General features: G+C 32.6%; 1 protein-coding gene and 1 long non-coding RNA gene across 2 annotated transcripts in view; one reads left to right on the top strand and one right to left on the bottom strand.

Moving 5' to 3' along the window:
- Nucleotides 1-25,085, bottom strand: part of LOC146999574 (uncharacterized) — a 372,795-nt gene that overhangs the window by 89,763 nt on the left and 257,947 nt on the right. The window lies entirely within an intron of this gene.
- The window catches only part of LOC118194052 (uncharacterized), a 115,026-nt gene that overhangs the window by 79,169 nt on the left and 10,772 nt on the right, over nt 1-25,085 (top strand). The window lies entirely within an intron of this gene.

Here is a 25,085-nt window from a genome sequence, read left to right as displayed (position 1 = left end):
AGAGGAACTAATGGATGCAATGTTTGACAGTGAGGACGAGTTGTATAATGAATGAACGTTGATTTCAATAATTTTAAGGCAATATTTTTCCTATTATATTGCAATCCAACAGGCTATTAAAAATCAATAATTCTTTATTTCTTTTCAATTTTCGGGTCCCAAAATCAAGCAGCGTGTCCTACATGGGAACGTCATGTGCAAAGGAAAATACGGTAATTGAAATAAACTACAAAAGATTAAAACTAGTTGAAAAAGTGTCAGCTGAAAGTATAAGAATGGGCTTTTCGAGGAACTGCTTTTGTTTAACACAGTGTTTTAATAGTAAGCTGAACTGTTTAAAATATTCTGAATGGCTGAAAAAGAAACTAAATTTAAGCAAAGAAAAATGGAGAAAAATTTTGAATGTGTGACACAGGAGTTTCCAGATTCCAGCTTAACACTAAACATTCCATGTTAACTTGTACTTTTGAATAAAAAATGAGCCCTAAAAATATTCAATGATTAAACTTCGAATCGAATTTCTTGGGTTTAGTTTGATTTATTCGCTCTATATCAATTTAGTAATAGTTTCTATTTTTACACGATAATTGGTTTATAATCACAATAGTTTAAATTTGATTCAAAATGTTATGTCAATAATGCATTAAAATACCCATATAGGCAATTCATTTTGGAATTTTAACTTTTTGCTCGAAATTACTAAAAAAAAAAAATCCTACTTTTTTATAGGATTTTTCGCTTAAGAAATTTTTGAACCAAATGACACCTTAGCAAATCAATGAAATTACATAAATATATGTAATTGGTCTTAGCAATGGCAACAGCAATAGTGAAAAGCTTCATAGCTGTCGCAAACTATGAAACGTTGTCAGGACTTGTATGTCTTTTGATTTTTTTCGGGAAATTGCGTGTCCTGATTGGACAGGGAGTTTGACTACAAATTATGCCTTGAGATATGTTGAAGAGATAACAAGATGATAAGGGTTTAGTTACTCTTTATTTTACACAATAATACTTCCACACTTCGGGATAAAAAGACCAACCACTTGTGATCTGAACGTAAAAATCTAAAAACTACTAAATAACTAAAACTAAGAATCAACTTTGAATTAGTTTAACACAATGGCCTAACGCTAGTAACGAGAGGACTAAACCTCTGACCTTAAAGGCAGACAACAGCTGATTGAAAACTCGTGCGGCATGCAGTAGCAAGGCGGCTCACGTTACCTCTATCTAACTCTTGGCAAAAAACCACAACTTAAATACTTGGTCGTTAGCAAGTACAATTTGCATAAACAAGTTAACGAATTTAAATCTGGCTGGAAGAAGAAAAAAAGAAATGGATTAGCAGGAAGGAGTTTAACAGCAGAATGGTTTATTTAGATTACGCAAAGCACACTAGGGCTATCTGCCTAAGGGAGGGATGCCTTCGTGGAGTACTTTCTAAGGGAAACTGGCTCGTATACACGTTACACATGGGGCCCATGCAGCCATGTGTAAACGAATGTGCAGCGAAAACGCCCATGCAGCCAGCCCGTTCGCGGAATTCGAACCTCGGACCGAACTACCAGTGTTCAGCGACTTTACCGCTCGGCCGTTTAACAGCAGAATGGTAGAGATCAACGAGAGCGTAAAATTCCTAAACAAACCCTATTGGGCACTATTAAAATCTGAGTCCTTTCAGAGTTCTTTTTTATTTTATGATTAATATGTATATCATCTTATTCGTTTGGCATAAATCAATTTAAATTATTCATTAATTATTCATGCGCAGTCATAACATATAGCGTAATTAACTGTCAATTATTTTACATTGCTACACTCTCAGTGTCCTATTGTTACTTCTTCGTACCATAATGTTTCATTAAGAGCTTCATAAAACTTTTATAAGAGCTAGTAAAATCTTTAATAAGATCTAATAAGTCCTTCATTGTTACTGAACGCGTTTAACATGTATGGCAACAAATCTTGCAATCTTTTTTCTAACATCTCCCTCTCTAGAAGCAAAATAATGTTTAAGTAATTCTTAAAGGGAGATAAAATAGCATTTCTTAGAACATATATGAAGACCACTAACAATTTCTTGGCACGTAGAGGTCGTCGCCCTGTCGTAGATATCACATCTGGAATAATAAATGCTACAGTTCTGAAATAAATCATATAACCTTTTCCAATAACTCTAAAGATATCTTTTAATCTTGAGTAAGTAATGCCATTCCTACAAGAAAATCTTTTGTAGAAAAAGTAAAAAAAAAAAAAAAAAAAAAAAAAAAAATCAAGATTATCTTCTTAATAAAAGGGCGTGAAGGAAAGAAAGTGGAAGATTCCAAGGAAATAGACGATTTAATTTTGAAGGAGAATTCGTCCTTTTTCCATAGCTAAAAAGAAGAATAAGGTTTTGTAAAAAGTGATTCATTCGAGATGATAAGAGTTATTTTTATAACTACAAATCTCAGTTTTACGGAACGAACGGAAAAATTACGTTTAAATCCTCTTAGTTTTAATATAGCTCTATACAATCAGCTATTGTGCTCTAAGACAAACTGTCAGAAAAGGGCTCTATTTTCCCATGTGAGTAAACGAAAATAAAAGCGTGCTTTTAACATGTATTTATAATTTTAACGGAATTTTTTATTAAAAAATCTAACGTGGACATCACATGACATCTTTGACTGTCTATTAAATTATGCATATTTTTTGCTGCATTTCATATAACCTATTTCTCAAATTTTATTAGGGATATGTTTCTCATTCAATTACCTCAGTTCTCACTTTGCGGAAACAGAAAAATACATAAAAACTCATGAGATTTTCATCAAAAATTGTAAAATACAGAAAAACGTAAATTACCAAATGCAGTTAAAAACAGTTAAAACAATTTTTACAACTAAAATTAGAGCTTCTACCAAAAAAAAAAAAAAAAAAAAAAAAAACAATTCGACTAACGTGCAAGTAAAGAGATTTTTTTGGTGCACAAATTTGAAAATTAACTTTTGGTCCCACTGGGCAAAAAGACTCTGAAATTGGTGCACCATCTGACTTAATTTACTATTCTACTAAGAGTTTCAAATGGCGGCTTCGTTACACTTTGTAGCACTTAAAGGACTTTTAAATTGTTGATTATGCTGAGTCAATATAAGCGATAATTTAAGAACTTAAAGAATTAAATCATGCTTAATCCATTCTGGATTAAGCATGATTTAATTCTCAATGATAAAAAAAGACGTTCTCTTTGGAGTTGCGAAGTTTAGTTTCTTTCGATTGGCAGCTAATTCACTATATTGCTTCTGCTATCTGCTCGACTTTATTACAACCAATCATTTTGTTGAAATAAGGAAAAAAGGCATCCTAGTAGCAATTTAGATATGATCATGAATTACTAAATAATAAAAAAGAAAAAATTTCAAAATTTCCAGATTTTATATTACACCCAAAGAGTCTTTTTTAAACGTTTTGTGCGTTACCTTATTAAATATCATGTCTTTTGCACTTAAACCATACAATTCAACAGCAATATCGCGAAATATTTTAAAGAGCCTATCTTTAAAATTTCCAATACAGTCTCGTGCGCCGGAGATAAAAATGTTTTTTTTTCTTACAATGTTGCATTGCTCGATTTGAAATCGTAGAGTTTCTTAATCAAAAGCTTATAAATGCTTTACAAAATCTGAAATAGATAATAAAACAAATTCCAAATTTGGGCTTCCAGATGTCCATATTCGGGTGGAAGATTACATTATTTAAGAGTTTTTAGCTCTACGTACGGTTATTTTATGACGATGCGATAAACATACATACATTTATGCAGATTCTTCATTATTTAATTTCTTTAAATATAATACAGGGCGATAATACTTGATGGCAACAATTTGAAAATTTATACGCGACGCAAAATGCGAAAACGAAATTACTAGCCCATTGAGCTAGTAATTCACAAATAATTCAAATAATATGAATAGAAAACAAATTTTTATTTATAATTAATGGGAAGGTTGTTACTTTAATTAAAAAAATATAACCAAAAACCTTTGTTGAGCATCTGTTTGAAAAGCAGAAATATTCCACTGTAAAATTTAACTGTAGAATAAAAAAACAATCTTATATTCGCATAAAATCTTACACTACATCGAGGCTTCAGCATAATCTGTCATAAATCGTACATCTGCAGAAACGACCAAACAAATTACGTCAAATAACCCAGTATGTTTACTGAAATTCTGGGTTAAGATCGATTTTTTCTGAATTTTACATACTCTTTAATATTTTGCTGTAATTCTAAATATTGTATAAAGTAAAGGAGCAACTATTCGAAATGTTTAGTGTATATTAAAAATAATTTCTTAAAATGAAGGGACAAACGAGTTGAATTATTTCATTGAGTTATATTGAAATTATATTATGCAAAATTTTAGTGCTTTTATATTATGTATGAATGCATGCATTTCTATAAAATTCAGAATAAGAGTAAACGTCTTATTTTTCTATCCTAGAACATTCGATAAAGAAACGATTCTAGATTTTCTATTCTAGAACATTTGATACATTCGATTCTGTAATCATTTGATTTCGATAAGGTTTTAGTACAGATCAGATACTTGACTACTAATCGCCTTCAATTAAATCAACCAGCTAATTTTCCATCTTTCCTGCTTCGAAAAAATCCTAATGTCTCTACAGTGGCGCCCGAACTAAATTGTGTTGGATGAGCATTCTCCGCACCCAGGATTTGGCGATAGTGTCCCCTAAATACCCCAGTCGCCCTTTAAAAAGGGGAGTATATAAGGTATTTCTCCTGCTTTCCTAGCGTGCCTTCGTGGTGTAATTGACAGCACGCTGAGCCGGTAATTCAGAGGTCCGTGGTTCGATTCCCGGCGGAGGCGTTTGCTAATTTTTCATCTTTCCTGCTTCGAAAAAATCCTAATGTCTCTACAAAGTAAACCAATTAACCAGTTTGTCTTTTTATAAGAAAATAATCATAAATTTGTAACAAAATGAAAAAATATTTTAGTGATTAAAGTAATTACTTCCTAAAACATTCGCTCTTGACATAAATGCCGATTTAAACTTCATTCACATTTATTTCTTACAGAAATTTCCTTCACTTCATGTTAAGGATGAATCCTCAGACTCCTGAATGTCAAATAATTTTAAAAGCAAACCAAGAATATGTACTCGAGATCTAATACGTGACTTTTTCTTAAGTAGCGTTTCCTCTCAAATTACAAAAAAGAAAGAAAGAGAAAGAAGCTTGCTTTTTTTTATCATGGGCATGTTGATGAATTGAATAAGGCTAGAAACTGCATTTTGATAAGTATTAATTCATTAAGAATATTCGTTTATTATTTTTTTTTTCAGAATTTATTATTGCTGTTTTTTTTTTCCTCAGTTCAGTTTTTCAAAAGAGCTTTCCATTCAGGAAATTCACGTTTAAAATTACAAGTTAAAATTCACGTTAAATTTGCGGGACGCTTACCTGAAACGCCAGGAAATATCTACAGCATGGAAAACTGAGAATTTAAAACTTCTTAAATACAGTAATATTTTGATTTCATAAGTAAAACTGTAAAAATGCTTCGGATGTAATCTGTAATCATTCTGTAATCATGTGATGGTGACTGCGTTACTTAACAATCCCTGCTAAGAATACAGATAATCTAAAATTATCTGTATTCTTAGCTTACTGTCTACGTATCCACTAAGTTTAGTGCATGAATGGATTCTTACTTAACTTAGCAGCTACTATAGTCCAATAGACTGAACTTTGCTGTTGTTGGCGTTTCGTTGCTCATTATGTTAATACCTTAGTTAATACAGTGCAAGCTGAAATCCAAGTTTACTGAATTTTCCTTCCATGGTTCTAGAGGTAAAATATAACTTTTACTTCTAGAACCATGGAAGTCTGTGAGTTTAGGTTGCAGTGAAATAACTAAATCATTTCATTGCAACCTAAACTCACAGAATTATAAATTTAAAGTTCTGGAGCTGTAAATAGATTATACAAGTGAACTAAATACTTTCACCAATTCCATTTTCCTTAACCTAATAAAACGTAAAGTAAGTTTACTATTTATTGGACATAATATTGTTGCTGTTACTTGTCTGAATCAGAACAAGTCCACGATTAGTATCGTGCATGGAGTACTAGATTACACCTGTCGTTGGTCAAAACCTTGAGCCTCCTGCAAGTGACAGTCAAACTTTGCTCAGTTCTGCTTCAGTTTGAAAGAGAGAGCAGCCCGGGGGACAAGTCTGAGGTTTTTCCGCCTCTGTTCCTCTACCACTAATCATTTGAGAGGCCTTTCGGGTCGCCTCCATGCCGGGACATTGTACATTTAAAAACATCCACGCCTTCTTCAGGATTCGAACGTGGTCCCTTTGGTACTTTCCCGTCTGGGCGGCGGGCGTAATGACATTATCCACTAACTTAGCTTAGTGCTTAACTTAGCTTAGCCACTAACTTAGCTTTTCTATTTAGTTGCGTTTATAGTTATCTCAAGACAGCCAAATGCTGCGAGAACTTTGACGATGTGCGAGCAGTTTGCAAGTGAGTTTATCACCATTTGACCGAAGTACGTTAGAGGTGATTAAATATGACTTAGAAGATGTATCATTTCGACGGTAATAAAAGCAGGTAAGCAGCGCACTCGTACCAGATATGAAATGAATAAACTCCCAGAAATATTAGAGTATTTATTGAAGAAAAAGTGCGTACTAAGTATAAGAGAAATATCAGACACAAATGTAAACAGCTGTTTGTTACAAAACTAATGCGCAACATATTTTGCGGTCTGAGGGAAAGGCAAACAATGGTATTATAGAATTTAAAATTACAGTGGAACATCGAGACACGAGCACTTCTATATGCGAGAAATTTGAGATACGAAGAAAGTATGAGCGAAACATTTGTCTCTAAATACGAGCATTGATTTCTAGCAAAGAGCAATGAACCAGGCTGTTGGTATGCGTGACGCCATTTCCCGATCGACTCAACTCGGGGAATCCCCTCGTCAGATCACTCTGTGTTCTTTGATCTACGTGTTTGTGCCCTTGTGAGTCAATTGTTTATTACATTTAATGTGAAAACAATTTTTTCACGATGCCTCCCAAGAAGATTGTTGCCTTAGATAGTGCTGCAAAGGAAAATAAGGAAGAATATGTTCGTTGAAGTTACTTGCAATCTCCGTCCAAAACTCCTAAAAGCTGTTGAGAAGCTGTTGGTGTGGATTAATGAGAAGCGGTTAAGGCAACGCCACCTAGACTACAAAGCCAGAAAGCTCCACTTATGAGTCATCTCAGTTAGGCTATCGAAATTACGGTAGCGCAACGACCATATAGTTTCGGAAAGAACTTACAATCTACTTTTTTACCGTTGACGTTTCATTTTAATATATTTATAATTACTTTCCTCCTTTAAAGCACTTGCATCTTGATTTTTAAATTTAAATCGAATTTTCTTTAAAATAAATACTAATCAGTTAAAGTTACATTTTCAGCACAGCAAATGTTAAACTATTTTTTTCTGAAATGTGTTATAATTATTATGAAAATTATATAATATATTTTTCTCATACATTAACTATACCTTCACCTTATTTAAAATATTTTAAATAATGTCAGACTTAGAACTTTTATTTTGATAACACAATCTAATTTAAGAGCAATTTTAAATAAAAAATCCATTTCACTGAAACAGCAACTATTTTTTTTAATATTATTATTCACAAAAACAGAAATACAAACTACTACTCAGAATCACAAAACTAATAGAAGGATGAATACAGTTTGAAAAAAATAATGCATCATACACTTAGTTTTAAGCAAAGGATCTGATTTAATAAGCAAGATTAAAAATGTGGAAAATTATTCGATTTGTGGGATTTTACACACATTTTCTACAGTGATCTCGTAGGAAGTACAAAAACTGAAAAACATTAAATTGCAATTCAAAACATAAATTATAATGATAAAAATAGCTCGTTTTGAAATTTAAAAAAAAATACAAGAAATAAAGTTTTTGGATTCATTTACAAGAGCTGGAGTAAAATATATCTATAAAGAGCTAATTATAATTAAAAATAAATTATAATACAACATATATTGTCATGACGAGTCGAATGAATAGCATACATAGCATTTAGAGATATGAACTGCTTCTGTGATTATAAAAATTATTCATTTAATCAGAATTAAGTAGTAGCAATGTTCATAAAACAGACTAATGGTTGAAAGTGAATTATATAAGTTATGACTTAAAAAATTTAGAATGGAAAAAAAATCTGTTTTGAAGCTATTAGAAAATTGCAGACATGTCTTTAAAGCTCAGGAAGTTACTACTAAACTTTTATATACTTGTGTTGCATTTTTAGACATTATTATTAAAACATGTTAGATACTTTATAACTCTATATATACTGTTTAAATAAAAAAGTAACTGTAAATTACTTTTTTATTTACTTTATCAAAGTTGATAATTTTTTTTTACAAGCAGGTTTTTTTAAATCATTTTTTTGTTTACAATAGTTGTTTAACATCGTGTTTGTAGAGGATTTGATTATATTTTCAGCTATGGGATCAAAGGAATGGCCTTTTACACATGGTTCAATATCCAAATCCTCATTTGACATCAAAGCATTCAGAGTTAAATTTACAGCTAAATTTCTTTGAGCAGGGTGTTTTAAAAACTTATTTTCAAACTCTTGAGATACAAGTTTTTGTACTACAATAAAATTATATAAAACAATATTTAAAACATGAGGCATAGGATACAAAAGGCCACCCCTATCTAATTTTCTGATTAAATTAAATTCGGAAGGGATATTGAGTTCCCTATCAATAACACAAGTCATTTTACAAAATTCACATGGATATTTTTTAAAGGTAGAATAAAGGCAATAAGCAGCTATATAAGTTAATATGGGAACATATGGCTGAGCTTCTATCATGTCGTTTTCAGATACTACAAGAGAAAAAGTTTCCACAAGGGATAAATCAATGTTTTCCTCCTCACAATCATTCCTTTCATTTATTTCAATAGCAATATTTCCAAAAGTACTTAAATTAAGCTTTAAAGGTAATAAGCTTTGCATTCGTAATTTTGACTCAGATTCATAAACCTGTCTAATGGAAATACAGTATTGCGAACCAGAAAGTTGGCGATACTTGCCAAAACGATCTTCTAACAAATCTGTTTGTATTTTACCAGGTAAAAAATAATTCATGCCTAGCTCTTTAATGCAGTACTTGCCCAATTCAATAAGTGCATATGTTGTGTTTCTCAGAGCATCATGAGTTTCTTTTGACAAGCAACCAGTAGTGCATTTTGCATCTTTCCATTTGTCTAACCAGTTTACAAAGTTATTTAAATACTCAACATTTGAGTCTACATTTGAAAATATCAGTGGTTCTTGAAAAGAACATTTCAGTCGTTTGCCTTTAAGAGGTGTTTTGGTATTTACTATACACCACCATTTATAAATTATATCTATATAATTAGCTGTTGATTCATAACTATCCAAATTGTGTTTATTACCTAGGTCTATTAAGGCTGTGATTACCCAGTTATTAAACACTTGTAAAACTAATTTAACATTCTGCATTTCAAGATTTGAAGGCTATAAAGCTTTAAGAGTTAAACCATACCCATATTTAATTAAACTATCAAATTCAAGATCATGTAGTTTTCTTATAGTATTAAATGAGGCTGCATTAAATTCTTCACTGTCAACAGCGTTAAATTTAGGAAAATACATAAACAAGCCATCATTTGTTTGGCCAATCCAATTGTTACGAATACATTTTAACAAATGAACAGGATCAATGACAAAAAAAAGGGGTCTGTGTGGTTCATATGGATTTTGGTACATAATTTTAATTTCATCCTTCTCACTAAAGAAGGACATGGCTTTCCTGTTAATGCTATTATTATCACTAACCACACAAACTACCTTAAGACCTATCTTTTCAAGACCTACAATTACATCTCTTAAAATTTCAAACAATTTTTCTGCACTAAATGATTTTATTAGCAGGATGTGAGCAACATCTTTGTAAGATGATAATAAGCTTCTAATCATAAATGTATATGCTGAAGAAGCAGCAAATGCACACTTTCTTTTATGGATACATCAGTGGATATATATGATGGGGCACCAGGAAGTTTTGTTGGAACTGCATCTTTCCTTAGTCTCGGAATTTTTAATGGAGCTGATAATGTTTCACCAGTTTCTTCAAGATGCATATACGTCTCCTTTTCAATATCACAAGGGCTAAAATGAAGTTCACACACCTGTAAAAAAGTAATTTTCACTTAAGAATCTGTTATACATAAACATACAATTTACAAGAGTGAAATCGGTTTAAAACCAATTCATAACTGTATTTTAAAACTTATAAAACTGAACTTACAGAATAATTTTCTTTTAATTTAGATGTTAATACTAATTAAATATCTGAATGTAACCTGTTATGCACAAAACAACCAGATACTATTACAGTTTTAAACCCAGAGAATCATTTTTTTGCCCAAAGACAAATATTTTAGCAAAGAATTAAGGTGATAAAATATTTATGAATTCAAGAAATGAGTTCATAATGCATCACAATTTCTCCTTTCGGAAGAAAAAAGAACCTCACCAAAATGAGAATCGAAGTACATTATAACACAATTTGCAATTTTTGCATAAACAAAAATAAAATACGTAATTTCTCTGATAAGTTAAAATTTTTTTTTTATTTTACATCGTGCTTTGGCTACATATTATGATTTATATATCATGTAATACAACCAATAGTACGATACCCCTTTAGAAGTACCTTAACGTTTTTAAAAATATGCAAGAAAATCGTGTACTATAAGAAATTTAAGCAAATAATGTGACAAAAGTAGTTATTACAGCAGCATATAATTTTACAAAAGAATAGCGTTATCTTTAGGTAAGTAAGTACTATTAAAAATATTAACATTAGTAATAATAAATATAAATTAACTTACCTTAGAATTTTTAGTTGGCTCGAAATTGTCTCGTTTTATTGAATAAATCCATTTCTTCTTCAATTCAGGAACTCTTGGGAAGGAAAATACGTGGACACGAGGTCCACCATTATAGTTTCCTTTACATAGGGGTACACAACATTTAAACACCATAGTGAAATAATATAAGTGCCTTAAAACATAATACTACTATAAGAATAATTGACGACGATTTTAAAATACGTGCAAGCGCAACGGTTATGCCACACACATCGACGAATTCACACCTGCAGCTTCGTTCAGTGCTAAGCCTAAGTGTGATGACTCATAGCTTCATTCTCACACCAGTATTCCGGCTTTGTAGTCTAGGTGGCGTTGGTTAAGGTCGGTGTCGGAAGCTATAATAAAGGCAAACCACGGTTATATTATATACCAGTGTTATTTATTAGAAAAATTTATTTTTATATTGATATTTTTGGGGGTGTGGAATAGATTAACTGGATTTTCATTATTTTTAATTATAATATCTCGTATAAATTATTTTTAATTATACGAGAAATTCGCTATACGAGCTTAATCCTGGAACGAATTAGACTCGTATCTCAAAGTTCCACTGTAGGCAAAAATTTAGTCATAAACTGGCGCAGATTTTTAATAAAACCCCATAGATCTCGCATGCGATCAGACATAAGTTTCGTTATTTTGGCAACAGAATATTTTTGAAAACGTTTACGCCAGTCTTAAGACTGCATTATTATCGAATTTCAAGAGTTGACTTATGTTGTACAGAATCACATGCGAGATATTCTCTAATTGGTGGGCTATTTTTCTACATATTCTGAGATGAACGCAAAGGACGTCAACGTCCCAAATATGTTCTGCAAACGGGAGATGAGGTGATCTGGCTGATCAAGGTAATGTTTTGTACACATTAAGAAATAACAATACACTGGCCTTTTATTCACACATAGTTGTGAAAAGCTGTGTTACAAATAACTGAAAAAAAGATCTGATACCAAGCAAACTGTTTCCACAGATAATAACTCCTCATCGTTGTTGTTGTATGGGTTTCTATCTTTAAAAAAAAAAAAAAAAAAAAAAAAAAAAAAAAACCGAATTGACTGCAAAAGGGAACTTATCCCTGAAGAAAATTTAACCCCATTGGTCTCACTCCATGTAAATGGGAATGGGTAAAACTGCGGATGATGTTAAGGAATGGCGACGTTTCAAACAGCAACCAGTAACATGTATGTCGCTTGTTGTCTAGCAATGGGTGATGAGGGCACTTTTGCACGTATTTACTATGCTAGTGGTGTATGAGTTTCTTTAAAAATGTCTCTATCTTTAGGTTCTATTCTCTTTCTAGGCCATCCATTGTTTTCTGGCCTCTAAGTTTTGTCACTTTTGGCCTAATCTTACTAACATTATTTAGTCGTAGCATGTAAAGAGCGTATTCGGAGAGATTAAATGTTACCAGCAAAGTTAACTTGATTCAAATTGACATTTCAAACAGAAACTATCAGAAAGTGGAGTATCTCTCAATATGAAGCATGTATGATGTAATTTCTTATATGAAGCTCCGGCTGAAACTGCTGATTTACGTGATAAAAACAGCACCGGGAGTTATGCTATTATTAAACTACGAGTACAAAAAGGAGTTGCGGAGGAAATTATCTTAATGTTAATTGATGGTTGAAATTCATAACTGCAAATTAGAACAATCCGACGCTCATATCTGAACTTCGTTCTTGTGTCAATCAGAATATGAAATGATCTCAGTCCCTTAACCGCTTCACCGTTTTCCCCGAGACAAACTCATCAATTTGTAAAGTGTCGTCAGGCGTCAGCAACGAGACACCCTCGTCGGGCTTGCATATGACCTGGATCGTTACGTCAGAGAGAGATTCGTCGATTCGTGTTTTCCACCCCCCCCCCGAATGCGGCGAAAATTGAAAGAGAAGATTGGTCCTAATTGGACTGGTTCGCGTTCTTCAAACCAGACTTGTACCAGGAATATGTGAAGCAAAGTTCACTTGAAAAGGTGAGAGAAACGAATGGAATTCCGCCCCCCTTTCAGCTGACATTGCAATGGAAACTACTCTTCGATTTAAAGCGTGCCTTTTGTGGATAATATTTGTTAGTTTTCAGATAATAGACTAGGGAACAAACACAAAAGTGCCCAGGTAGAGTGACACTATTCATCATTCTTGAGTGTTACGAATAGGCAGTTAAAGTTTATTTGGCCCGAACTTCTAAATAGGTGTAGAAATCTGGTGAAAGGGGGAAGAAATATTTCTACCATAAACTAAGACCAATTTAAGAAGCAAAAAGGCTATAATTTTAGGGGGGGAAGTAGGAAATATCTGTAAGTTTTATAGGACGATGAAGTGGTTAAAATACCTTCTGCAGATCCTACTCATTTGAAACGTGGAGCTTAAAATTTGAATATACCAGGAAGGTATGCGGAACGGTTGGTATTTTCTCCTACCGTTCCGCATACCTTCCTGGTGCAATTGGAAACATACTCGGCGCGTATTCAAGAGGTCTAGGGTTCGAGACCCGACAAGTGCATCGTTCCTTTTCCACGTTTCCTATTTCAATATAACCTAATAATGTGTTTACAAGTGGCGCCCGAACTAAAAAGGTGGTCGACGGTAATTAGTAGCCACCAGGATTTCACGAGTGAGTCCCCTAATCCCTAGTTGCCCTTTAAAAGCGGGAGTATATAAGGTATTTCCTTCCTCCTTTCCGTATGCTTTCCTGCTGTAATTAGAATCATATTCGACGCGTATTCGAGAGGTCCAGGGCTCGAGTCTCAGCGAGGGCAATGCACATTTTTCACGTCTCCTGCTTCAAAATAACCTAATCATTCTACAAGTTCTTGATGCAATTTATAGCTTACGATTTGATATTTATGTTGAAAAATAAACATTGATATATGCAGCTTAATCCAAGAATATGGTATATAGACCATTTAATTATTTTTCTTGCAAATCAGCCCGAAAGTATCAAGGTGATACATCACAGGCCGTCTTACATGCAAGTATGTCAGAAGAAAACTCTCATTTGCCATTAAATTTCCTGTATAGTGACCAAAAATGATACAGGAGTGTTTTATATCATCTCCTCTTTGCCAAATCCCGGATCAAAAGAAAGATATTTATGTTTTATGAGCTGATTATATGAGAATTACAGACTAATCTCTACGTTACGAATACATGTTTTGCCGCATTCGAACCGGAATGTGCTCCTTATGATAATGAAATAGCGACGGTTGCAGCGAACTTTCCCATCAGTTTTCTTTGAAATGTTCTCCACGAAGGGATCCTTTTCCTTACTCATATAACAATCGCGAGCCTTGCCATTATCTAAGTAATCTAATCGAATAATAACAAGATATTTAAATGATTGATTCGGGATATGAAAATATCAGGAAACTCTGAATGACCGATTTACTCATTTGAATCGCATGACTTGGACTCAGTTTGAGTAGCACAATTGAAATTTTGATATTGGTTGTTATTTTATTGTTTTTAGTGTAAAATTCTCGATAGTCTTTGTTATCACTTCATGATACCGGTATGTATTTTTATAATTATATGTGACTGGAAGGCAAAGATTCAAAACTATTTATATTAAAATTTTCCATCTGTTACCTTAATGTTATCTTACAAACTCGACTCCCGATATCTCGTCTTCTTACGAACTCTTTTAAGGTATATCTAGGCCAAACACCGCAAATAGTACATACAGTACATATAATTATTATTCATGCGTATGTTTTTCTTGTTCTATTCAAATATTTGAGTGTTCTTTTTCTGTAATTTTTCCCATTTTCGTATTGTGCCATTAATTCTTACGTTCTTATGTTTTCACTGCTATAAAAAATGTATAAATGTTTATTTTTCATTTGTATGACGATTTACTTTGTAAACTAATGTAACAAATTTATATATAATGCAATTCTTAAATACATTTTTTTTTAATTGGCAAATTTCGTCATTTAATCGAAAGGCGCAGTGGAAAAAAGTGAGCTTTTTTCCCCTACTACCTCAGTCAGTTTCCAAGTCCTAGACGCACGCTGGTTTTTTTGCGCGACTACCACCCCTAGTTTAGTGGGCAAGAGCAGTTTTTTTTAAATTCGTACATTATTTGTCTCTAGGATCATAACATTCGATTTGTAGAGGTTTTTAGTTAAAACATTATAAAAATAATATTGTCTGCATCAGAGGATTAAATATTAAGAGTTCTGAACCCCTCCCCCCTCATTCCGTAAAACTCGACTTTTCGGAAACTCAGCAGTCTTTTAGTCTACATTATGGGAAGTTTGCGGTACTCTACTGTATTTCCAAAAAGGTATATCCCATTGACATAATATTCACATAATTTTCTCTCTCTCTCTCTTTTTTTAAAGTTTGCATTTAAGCATTTGGGAAATTTATTTTTAGACTCTCTTTGTTTGAATAAAGGGTACAATAGTGTCTAAAAAGAACGTATTATTAATATACGTGGTATCGTAGTTATATCACCTTCAGTACTACAGTGTTATTCTCTTTTTACAGTTTTTGACATATTATAGGAATATGATTAGTATTATATTTATTACTAAGCTATTTTTCTGTTACTGAAATATTTGAAACATTATTATTATTATTAATATTATATTTATTATCATAGTATCTGTTCTGTTACTGCTGTGTGTAAAATGTTATTAGATTTTTAACATAATTACTATTATTAAAACTATTGTACATGCAGTAGTAATCAGGAATCTGAAATATGAATAAATGCGACTTACAAGCATCCTCAGGATATGTTCCAGAGGACCTTCATTCATCCTAATATCCTCGTTCGTAACTCGGGAATTTCTTAGATAACCAAACAGAAATTACTTCAAAATTTAGATATTATGTTGTATTTTGTTCTATGACTAACTCCTGATTCGGAAATGTAAAAACCAATCATTTTACTAAATTACAAACCTCTTCGGAAGTGTAATTCTTTCGAATGGTGTCTTAATATTACTATAGTCTGTACCGTCCATTACTTTAGTAACGTAGCCATTAGAACTGTCTTATATAATTATACTTATTTCCGCGGTCTGTCCTCCTTCGTCTTCTATTCCTCATTTCTCATCAGACCATTTTTCCTTCTTCCCAGAAATAATTTTCCCTCCACTCAATGCCAATCAAGAATTGTTCTTGCCCTTCTAACACAGATGGGCAAGCCTTTAGAATTCCTAAAATGTTTTGCCTTATGGCATCACCATCAAATAATAATAAAACGTATTGGACCTTAGATTGATATCCCATCAATATAAGTTTAGTATCACTTTATATTCTGAAAATACGACTGAGCTCTTTCTGGAAATTTCTTATGAGACGCTTAGAAATCATGCTCAGTTTCTAAACCGATACTAATACAGAGTCTTCAAAACTTTGGTATTACAAAGCCTAATAATTGCTTCTGTCAAAAGGAAGATCTAGTTTTATGCTTTTGGAAATATTGTGCATTGTTTTGTTCTGACTAATGTCAAGTTGTATTTGCATTTCACAAATGGGATATTTATTACTTGCATATTTTACATCAGTGTGTAATATATATATCTACTCACATATTTGGTGCTTTTGCTGCGCAGCTCATTCGTTTATTATTTGCTTACAAGTGATTAACTAAACAATAGATGAGCTCTAATGATTTGACCCGGTTCAGATTCGGATGAGTTTGGTTATGTGATTACGGCAAAGCCTTGAGGATTTTCTAAGTGAAACTGGCTCGTATATACGTTACACATGGGAAAAAAACACGAAACCTCCCATGCAGATTCCGTTCGCAAGATTCTGATAGGATAGGAGCCCATATGTAATGGACTGGCTGCATAGTCATTTGCATTTTTTATGTTAATATGCACCCCTATCTCTTGAACTGGCTCGTTACTCGTGACTCGAGTCATTGCTCGTATTTAGAGACGAATGTTTCGCTCATACTTTCCTCGTATCTCGAATTTCTCGTATGTAGAGGTGTTCTTATCTCGAGGTTCCACTTTAATTTATTATCCTTTTATCAATTTGCATTCCGGAATCTACTGTTTTGCTGCTTGACGACTCTCATACTCTGCTTTTTTCTAAAATATCATTAAGAGGAATGATAATTCTGCATTGCTATGTGGTGGTTATGATCTGTAAATTTTCTTAATGATTTTAATCGGCAGCTTTATGCTAAGTAATGTTAAATAAACATTATTATAAATCACTGTTCACATTAGATAACAGTGTTTTTCCCACGACTGGCTCATTTTTGTTTTCATTAACCAATTCAAGAAATTTTATTTTATAAAGATTAACAAGTGCATTTTTCAAAGAAACACTTCGATTGAGTTTAGGAACTTAACCGTGGTTAATCATAGGATTATCACTAATTTTGTCTTCTCAAATAGAATTTAGCTGCATAGCATTCAGCGTTAATGAAGCCAGAAGCCCAAGGAATATATCGAACGCTATCAGTTATCTCCGAACGATTTGCTGAAAAATCGGCTTGGTTTAAATAATTAATATTTTTATATAATTTTTTTTTTTTTTTTTTTTTTTTTGTACAAAATGTAATATAAAAATTTTGATTTTTCTTTTTTTTTTTTTCCATCGCATAAAGGATATTTTTCGAAAATTAATTCAAATCATTTTTTTACAATTGAAAGAATCTTTTTTGTTTTTTGAATTCTCTGTCTGTTGTTTTAATTGACAAAAAGCTAAATATTTCGAATTCTAATTCAACTATTTCGGATTAATATTACTATTCAGCTCGCGTCTCTTAATTAACAGTTTTTTAAATATGCTATTTTTATTCGTATTAAGCAATACCGACGAGTTATTTTCTGTTCATAAAAAATTCTTTCTAGTAAGGATATGCAACTGAACTCATTCTGCTAATAAATATTTCACAACACTGAAGAATAAAATCCTTTTCTTGAGATGCTCAGTGTACACTAATTACAAAAGAAAGTTTTACTTTTACGCCAGTAAATCCAATTTTTAAAACACGTAGACACTGATTTGTTATTCAGAGTTCGTAATGCTTCTCCACCGTCACGAGACGAAACGACCTTTTCAGGCCAGGATCAATATTCTTCTCAAGTCTCAGCTACGAATTTGCTTCTTCTCTTTGTACTCTTACTAGATTTTATTCTTTAACGCAAATTCGCATTTTTGTTTTTCTTTCCTAAGATTAACGTAATCTTTAAAAGCTCTGCTCTGTGTGTCACCAAGCACGAACTCATGCTTTAAGAATTTTAACACACATTTTATATCTCTTTACTGTCTGTAAAACGACTCTGACGAAGATAAAAATTATGAATTTGAATTTCTTATTGCAAGTATGGTTGGAAGATTGCGTTTTTTGAGAAAATAAATGTAATTAAAATATTCGTATCGAGTTTGTTTAAATGGTGGTAACATGTTTGTTAAATATTCTTCGCTGAGTAAAGAATAATGAGCTTTTTTAGTCTGCTAAGAACAAGAAAATGTTGTTTAATCAGAGGCTCAAATAATTCATGTGATCTAAAGGTACTGCTGAAATGAACACCGTACGGAATTATAAGTAAATGGTTGGCTTAATTTATTTAATTACGGAGAAGCACTCGAGGGCTCTCTGCGTAAGGGAAGGGGTGTCTTCGCGGAGGGTGTTCTAAAGAAAACTGGCTCGTATACATGAAGAAAGCCGCAAAAATACTCATGCAGCCAGCCTGTTCGCCAGGAGTTGAACCCTGGATCGAACTACCAGTGTTCAGCAACTTTACTAGTTGACTGCCATTAGTAAATAGAACAATGTTGCTTAATGGAAATTTACCCAAGAAAATAAGGAGTCATCTTACATTCTCTTTTCTTATATCCTTTTCTCTTTTTTTATTTTTATTATTTTTTTATTTTTTAATGAAACTTACTGAAATAGGTGTTTTTAAAGAATATTTAACAAATACTTTATATTTAAAATTTTTAGGAAACATAAAAGTATTAGAATTATTTTTCTTATCTAACATAATATAACTGTCGCTTTACAGATCTGTTTTTTTTAAATCTATGATCTCGAATACAGCACAACGCTAATGAAACAGATTATTTCAGTTTGTATACTGTTAACCATTTTGGAACTGTATAAGGTATTTCTCCCGCCTTCCTAGCATGCCTTCGTGCTGTGGTGGTCTGCACGCTTGGCAAGTATTCCAGAGGTCCGTGGTTCGATTCCCGATGAAGGCGCTGCTCATGTTTCATGACTCCTGCTTCCAAATAACCTAATGTCTCTACAGTGGCGCCCGAACAAAAAGGGTGGTAGAGGATGATTCTCCACACCCAGGATTTGGCGGTTGGGTCCCCTAAAAACCCCAGTCTCTCTTTAAAAGGGAGAGTATATGAGATATTTCTCCCGCCTTTCTAGCATAATTTCGTGGTGGGGTGGTCTGCACGCTGGGCGCGTATTCCAGAGGTCCGTGGTTCGATTCCCGGCGAAGGCGTTGCTCACTTTTCATGACTCTTGCTTCCAAATAACTTAATATCTCTACAACTGTATAATATGCCATTCCTAAGAAGTAGAGTATTATTATTGTTATTATTATCATTTTAATTCCAATGGCTAGGCAAAAAGTTACAGAGAACTAAAATCTTATAACCAAAGCGTACAGGCAATAGAACTAAAGACAGAAAGACCGAAGTCATTTCCTAAGAGCGTTCTTGCCTCCCAGTACCACGATTCTTCTGTTAGACCACGAAAAGCCCAAATTCGGAGCAGGTTGTCCTGTCCAATTCTTTTCCAGAATCACAAAGTGGGCAAAGTGGATCAGTTGAAATGTATACGCTGTGCAGGTGGGCAGCAAGGCAATCATCTGCTGTAGACAGATAGAAATCCGCAACTGCATTGCGTCTTGGATGATCGGGAATTATCGGGCGCCTTGGATTATCGGGATTATCGAGAAGTACTTAACCTTCTCCAAATTTTACGGTCGTATGAGTCTCAAGATCTTGTAATACATTAGATGCAAACGCAATTTTCAAAATTAGTTTAATTTTCCAGAAAGAAATGGCTGTATTATGAGTTGAAGTAAGTTGGCTCCTCTTTTTGCAAGGAATTCCGCTCTCCCATTGCCTCAAAGGCCAAAATAGCCTGGCACCCACTAGAGAACGATTTGTTTCCCCTTTAAAGTGATAGTTCTCAGGAATTCTGCACATTTCAAAATTTAAGGTGTTCATGAGGGTTCAGCAGAGCAAATTGATTAAATGGCTGTCTTTGCAAACTTGTAATGGATACTTCATAATTGCTTTAGAGCTATACATATGACCACTACTTCACCATCAAAAGAGGTACCAGTGTATCCTGCAGAGGCGTAAAAAGAAATACAAATCCGAAAACACACTACCTATAACGTTAAAATGGCACTCGAACAGTAAACGTAGGCTATTATTTGATTTATTGAGTTTACAAAGATGTGCTTTTTTGGTTATTGCATAAATATAAGAATGTCTGGCATAAGATAAAAATTCATTCTTCTGTCTCAGCCTGTAAAGATAATCATGTTACAAGTAAAAACATATTAGACGAAAATCTAACACTAGGAAACTAGGGGGATATTTTCTAAATTATCGCAAGTAATACTTTTTCGGATAAGTCAAATGGAAAGGAAAGAAAAAAACTTTCCCTTGAAAGGAAGTCTGATTTGAGAAGGCGACAAAAATGAAATCTCTTTCAATAGGGCAAGCTGATGTGATAGAGGAAGAGGCATTTTGACTGGAAGTCTCAAAAAGAATCCACATGAGATAAGCAAAAAAAAAAAAAAAAACACGAAAAGCTGCTACCGAAATGTCCTGATTAGATTTGTTAACAGCTCAGAAAGTACATTCACTGCTTACAATAGCGAGGTAAAATCCTTGATAAACTCAACAAAACCAGTGTGAAAACACAGCCTGTTTGCTATGTATGTGTTGTACGTACATATTGATCCAATAATTTTGAAAACATTTGCTTTTGGTCATAAAATGAAAAAAAAAAACCTGATGTGAACACAACATGACTTTCTTGTACGGCCTATTAAATTATATGGTATTTTCTCACCCCTTCCTGCATGACTTCGTGGTGTGGTGTAACGGTAGCACACTCGGCGCGTATTCGAGAGGTCCAGGTTCGAGTTCCAGAGAGAGCATTGCTCATTTTCATGTCTCTAGCATCAAAATAAACTAATGACTCTATAAAATCATGCACATTTTTTGCTGCATTTCATTTAAAGTTACTCCCTCGGATTTCATTAGAGATATATTTCTCATTCAATTAATTCAGTTCTCACTTCTCCGCAAGGCAAAAATACATAAAACTCAAAAAATCTTCATAAAAAATTGTAAAATACAGAAAAACATACACCACCAAACGCAGTTAAGAAGAAAGCAATTTTTACAATTAAAATTAGACTTTCTACGCAAAAACAAGAAATTCTGTCAGCGGGCAAGAAGACAGATTTTTCGATGCACAAAACTGAAAGTTTACTTCCACTCGGCAGAAAGATATTGAAGGTGCAGAAACTGATCTAATTCACTATTCTACTAAGAGTTTCAAATGTAACTAAATGGCGGTTTCTTTAGGCTTAGTATCACAAATTGTTGATAATTCTACAACTGTTCCATGCAGATTAAATAAAGGCATAAAATCCTTAACCGGAACATAAGGACAACCTAATTCAATCTCCTTTTAAAGCAGATAATTAATTTTAACAATTACACCTAGCACATTAATTTAAACAATAGCTGCTGTAATAACCATAGATGGAATGACACAATGGAAGAATTCATCAAGTATAGGGTTTGTGTGGGGAAAATATTGATGTAGCTAATTACTACAGGAATCGTTTCTGGAACGAACACTTTCGACGTTTTAATGCTTTTAAAGTAAACCTGTGCTAATAATGAATAGCTTTAATGTTTGAAGAAAATGAAAAGTATCCGTTTTTGAAAAATATCTGAGGTGGACATCATACGTCTTCCTTAAACGGTCTATTAAATTATATACATTTGTTGCTGCACTTCTTTTAAACTAATTTACTCGAATTTTTCTAACTTAATTAACCGATTTCTCAAGGCAAGTTCAAATGACATCAGAAATTCCAAATTTTAAAATTAAATATCCCGATGATTTTTTTGTCGCTGAATAAAACTTTTGTAATTTTATTTTTCAATAACGAGTAAAAACCTTTCCCAAGCATAAATATAAGAACCGAGAAGCCTCATTAAGTTAGATTTTGTTATTTGTTAAAAATTAATTCTTTTAAAATTTGGCATTGCGAAACATGAATATTTTCGTCATTTAAAACACTTCTAACACTTTTGTAATTGAGAATGTATGATTACGACCCAAAGATCGCAAAATTAAGGCCAGATATGGACTTTTAAGCCGTGTAGGATGTGTGTGTGTGTGTGTGTATATATATATATAATTAAAGACATAAAGTAACAAATTTAGAACTAATTTTTCACAAAGACCAAAAATTGAAATTCATAATTAATAAATTTCAATAATGTTATAAATGCAAAAAAAAATTTAAAAAAATTTTAAAACCAAATCCTTTCAAATAATGTATAAAATTCCATTTTAAAAACATTCAATGAAAATTAAAGAAAAATAACAAAACCAGCTTAATTATTTAATGATTAAATCAATCAACTTTAATGCTACTTCGTCAGGGGGTAGGTACAATGAAATCAATTCAAATCACTCTTCTACAAAATCCTTGCTTTTCTGCATTCGGAATTAGCAGATGAACCATTTCAATGTATTTTAATTATAATAGTTCACCCGAAAATTTTGTCCCTTCCCCAAAGCAATTAAAAAACAAAGTAAATTCTAGTTAGAATCTTGAACCTTAAATAAAGACTAGGCATGTTTATGCTTTTTTCAAAAGAATTGTTTGTAATTATATATATATATATATATATATAGGGTGTCTATAATTAAAGAAACCTATTTTAAAGCTATGAAGGGCTGAAAATTTCTTTCAGTGAAAAAAAATTAGTTATAGCGTCATCAGAGCGCATTATATTAACAACTTATATATTTAGTCACACCTTTACAATAGTTTTGCTATTTTACAAATTTTATTACAAAAACATATAATTATAAATTATAATCAGATATATATATATATATATATATATATATATATAGAATAGTAAGATTTATGGAGCCTGAAAGGTGAAAATTCAATGTTGCCCTCGTAGAATTCGAGTTACGAGTCTTCTGCTACTAGCTGTTAAGGGCTTGTAATCCACCTACACGAAACGAACATTATTACTGGTACATTAATTAAGAATTACTTTAGAGACCAAAATATTTCCTGATTGAAATTTTCTGCATTTCTATATCTTTATGCTTGTCTTAGTGCTCACGCTTATTTTTATGCTTGCATTTCGATATCTTCATTTTTTACCCCAACATTTAAATATCGTTTATAACGTATATTTATTTTGTACAAAGAAAACTGCAAACTTTCCAAAAAATCAAAACACGGGAGGGAGTAAGTTAAGAAAAGAAAAGTAAGAAGAAGAATCGATATCGAATCGATATCGTCTGAGTGAAGAAGGTCATGAACATTTCATTAGTCCCTTTGGTTTCGCACATGGTTTTCACTTCTGCATACTTTTCTTCCTTTACTAGACAGAATAGACTGAAATAATGCGATTCGAATGTTAGCTACTTTGAACAACTAATGTACTACATTCAGCTGAAAGTAATCTTTTCACTAGCATATTTCTTCAAAGATGCAGGAAGATTAATAACGTTTAAGAGATGTGGCACGCATGAAAAATTGTAATTCCGTCAATATGTTAATGTTATTAGTATGCAGTTGAGTAAGAGATTTTTATGTTTTAAAGAAGGCTGATTTTAAATATTATTTTGAACATTAAATGAAGACGGGAGCAGAAAGATAGCAGTCTAAAGATAAGTTTTCCTTTCTTAACATCTGTTTCGTCTGACAACTTCAGAATTTCTGTTCAAATAATTATTTATAAAAATGGAAATACTTCATGGTTTTCAAAAAATTTACAGCCAAAATAAAGATTAAAATTTCCATTTCAAGATGATGCATTCTTCCATTCAAACGATTCGCGAAAACGTTTCGTCATATGTGAGTAACTTGAATTTCGCTGTCAAAAAGTCTTAAATTATCCTATCTACATATACGCAGGTAGTATTATAATGCCTACTGTCAGTAAACTATACGAAAGTATACAAATCTAACTACTTTGTAAGGTATATCCTAATTTTAAAACAGTTATTTTAAGTTTATGCCACTTTCCTATCTCTTCTAGCTTCAGCTTACAATTCCTTACCAGAATGAATTCTTAGAATCACGTTAAATGCAAATGAGAAGTAAATAGCATTGAAGTGAAAGCTCCACTGACTTCGAGAGATTCTCGAATAGCGCGCGTTTGCCTTTTGGCTACGTCTCTCTAACTGTTTACTACGCTCGGACGTATCACGTGCCTTCGCTGGCTAAGTTATTATTATATTACGGGCCAACTGGGTTAGAATTTGTGTTAGCTTTGGCTAAATATCTTCAGTTAGTCATTAGATAGTTTTTATTTCTTACATTTTAAGTTACGCCCAAATAAAGGCTCTTTTGTACGCCTTGAGAAAGGAACCATCTGTGAATCTTTATTTTGAGCAATAAAGGGTAATTAACTCTTCTTGAGTTTACGTTTCTATTCTTGGACTTAAGCGATTATTCGCTCAGTAGTTCATTAGGTTCCTCAACATTTAGTTTAGTAGAATAAAAGGGAGGAAAACTACAACTTCAATACTAAATACTGGCTATATCAAATTATATTTTCAGGGAACGAAGCGATAGATATTTTCATACATCTAAATTCCAAAGGGAACTTAGGAAATTCTTTTTAAGATTTTTTATTTCCATTGAAAGTATCAGGTATGAATTTAAAGTGACAAAATAATAAATTCGTACTAGAATGCGTAGTAAAGAGTGTAGTTGGTGTCTATTATAAAACTGATATAAGTGACTTTTATTAAATTTAGAACAATTATACTAAATGTAATGACTAAAATGTTTGACCTAAGCTAATACTTTTAA

Source organism: Stegodyphus dumicola, chromosome 1, assembly GCF_044657685.1.
Source record: "Stegodyphus dumicola isolate Sdum_Otavi_A_Nest chromosome 1, ASM4465768v1".
Lineage (NCBI taxonomy): Eukaryota > Metazoa > Arthropoda > Arachnida > Araneae > Eresidae > Stegodyphus > Stegodyphus dumicola.
This window is presented reverse-complemented; position numbering and strand designations above follow the sequence as displayed.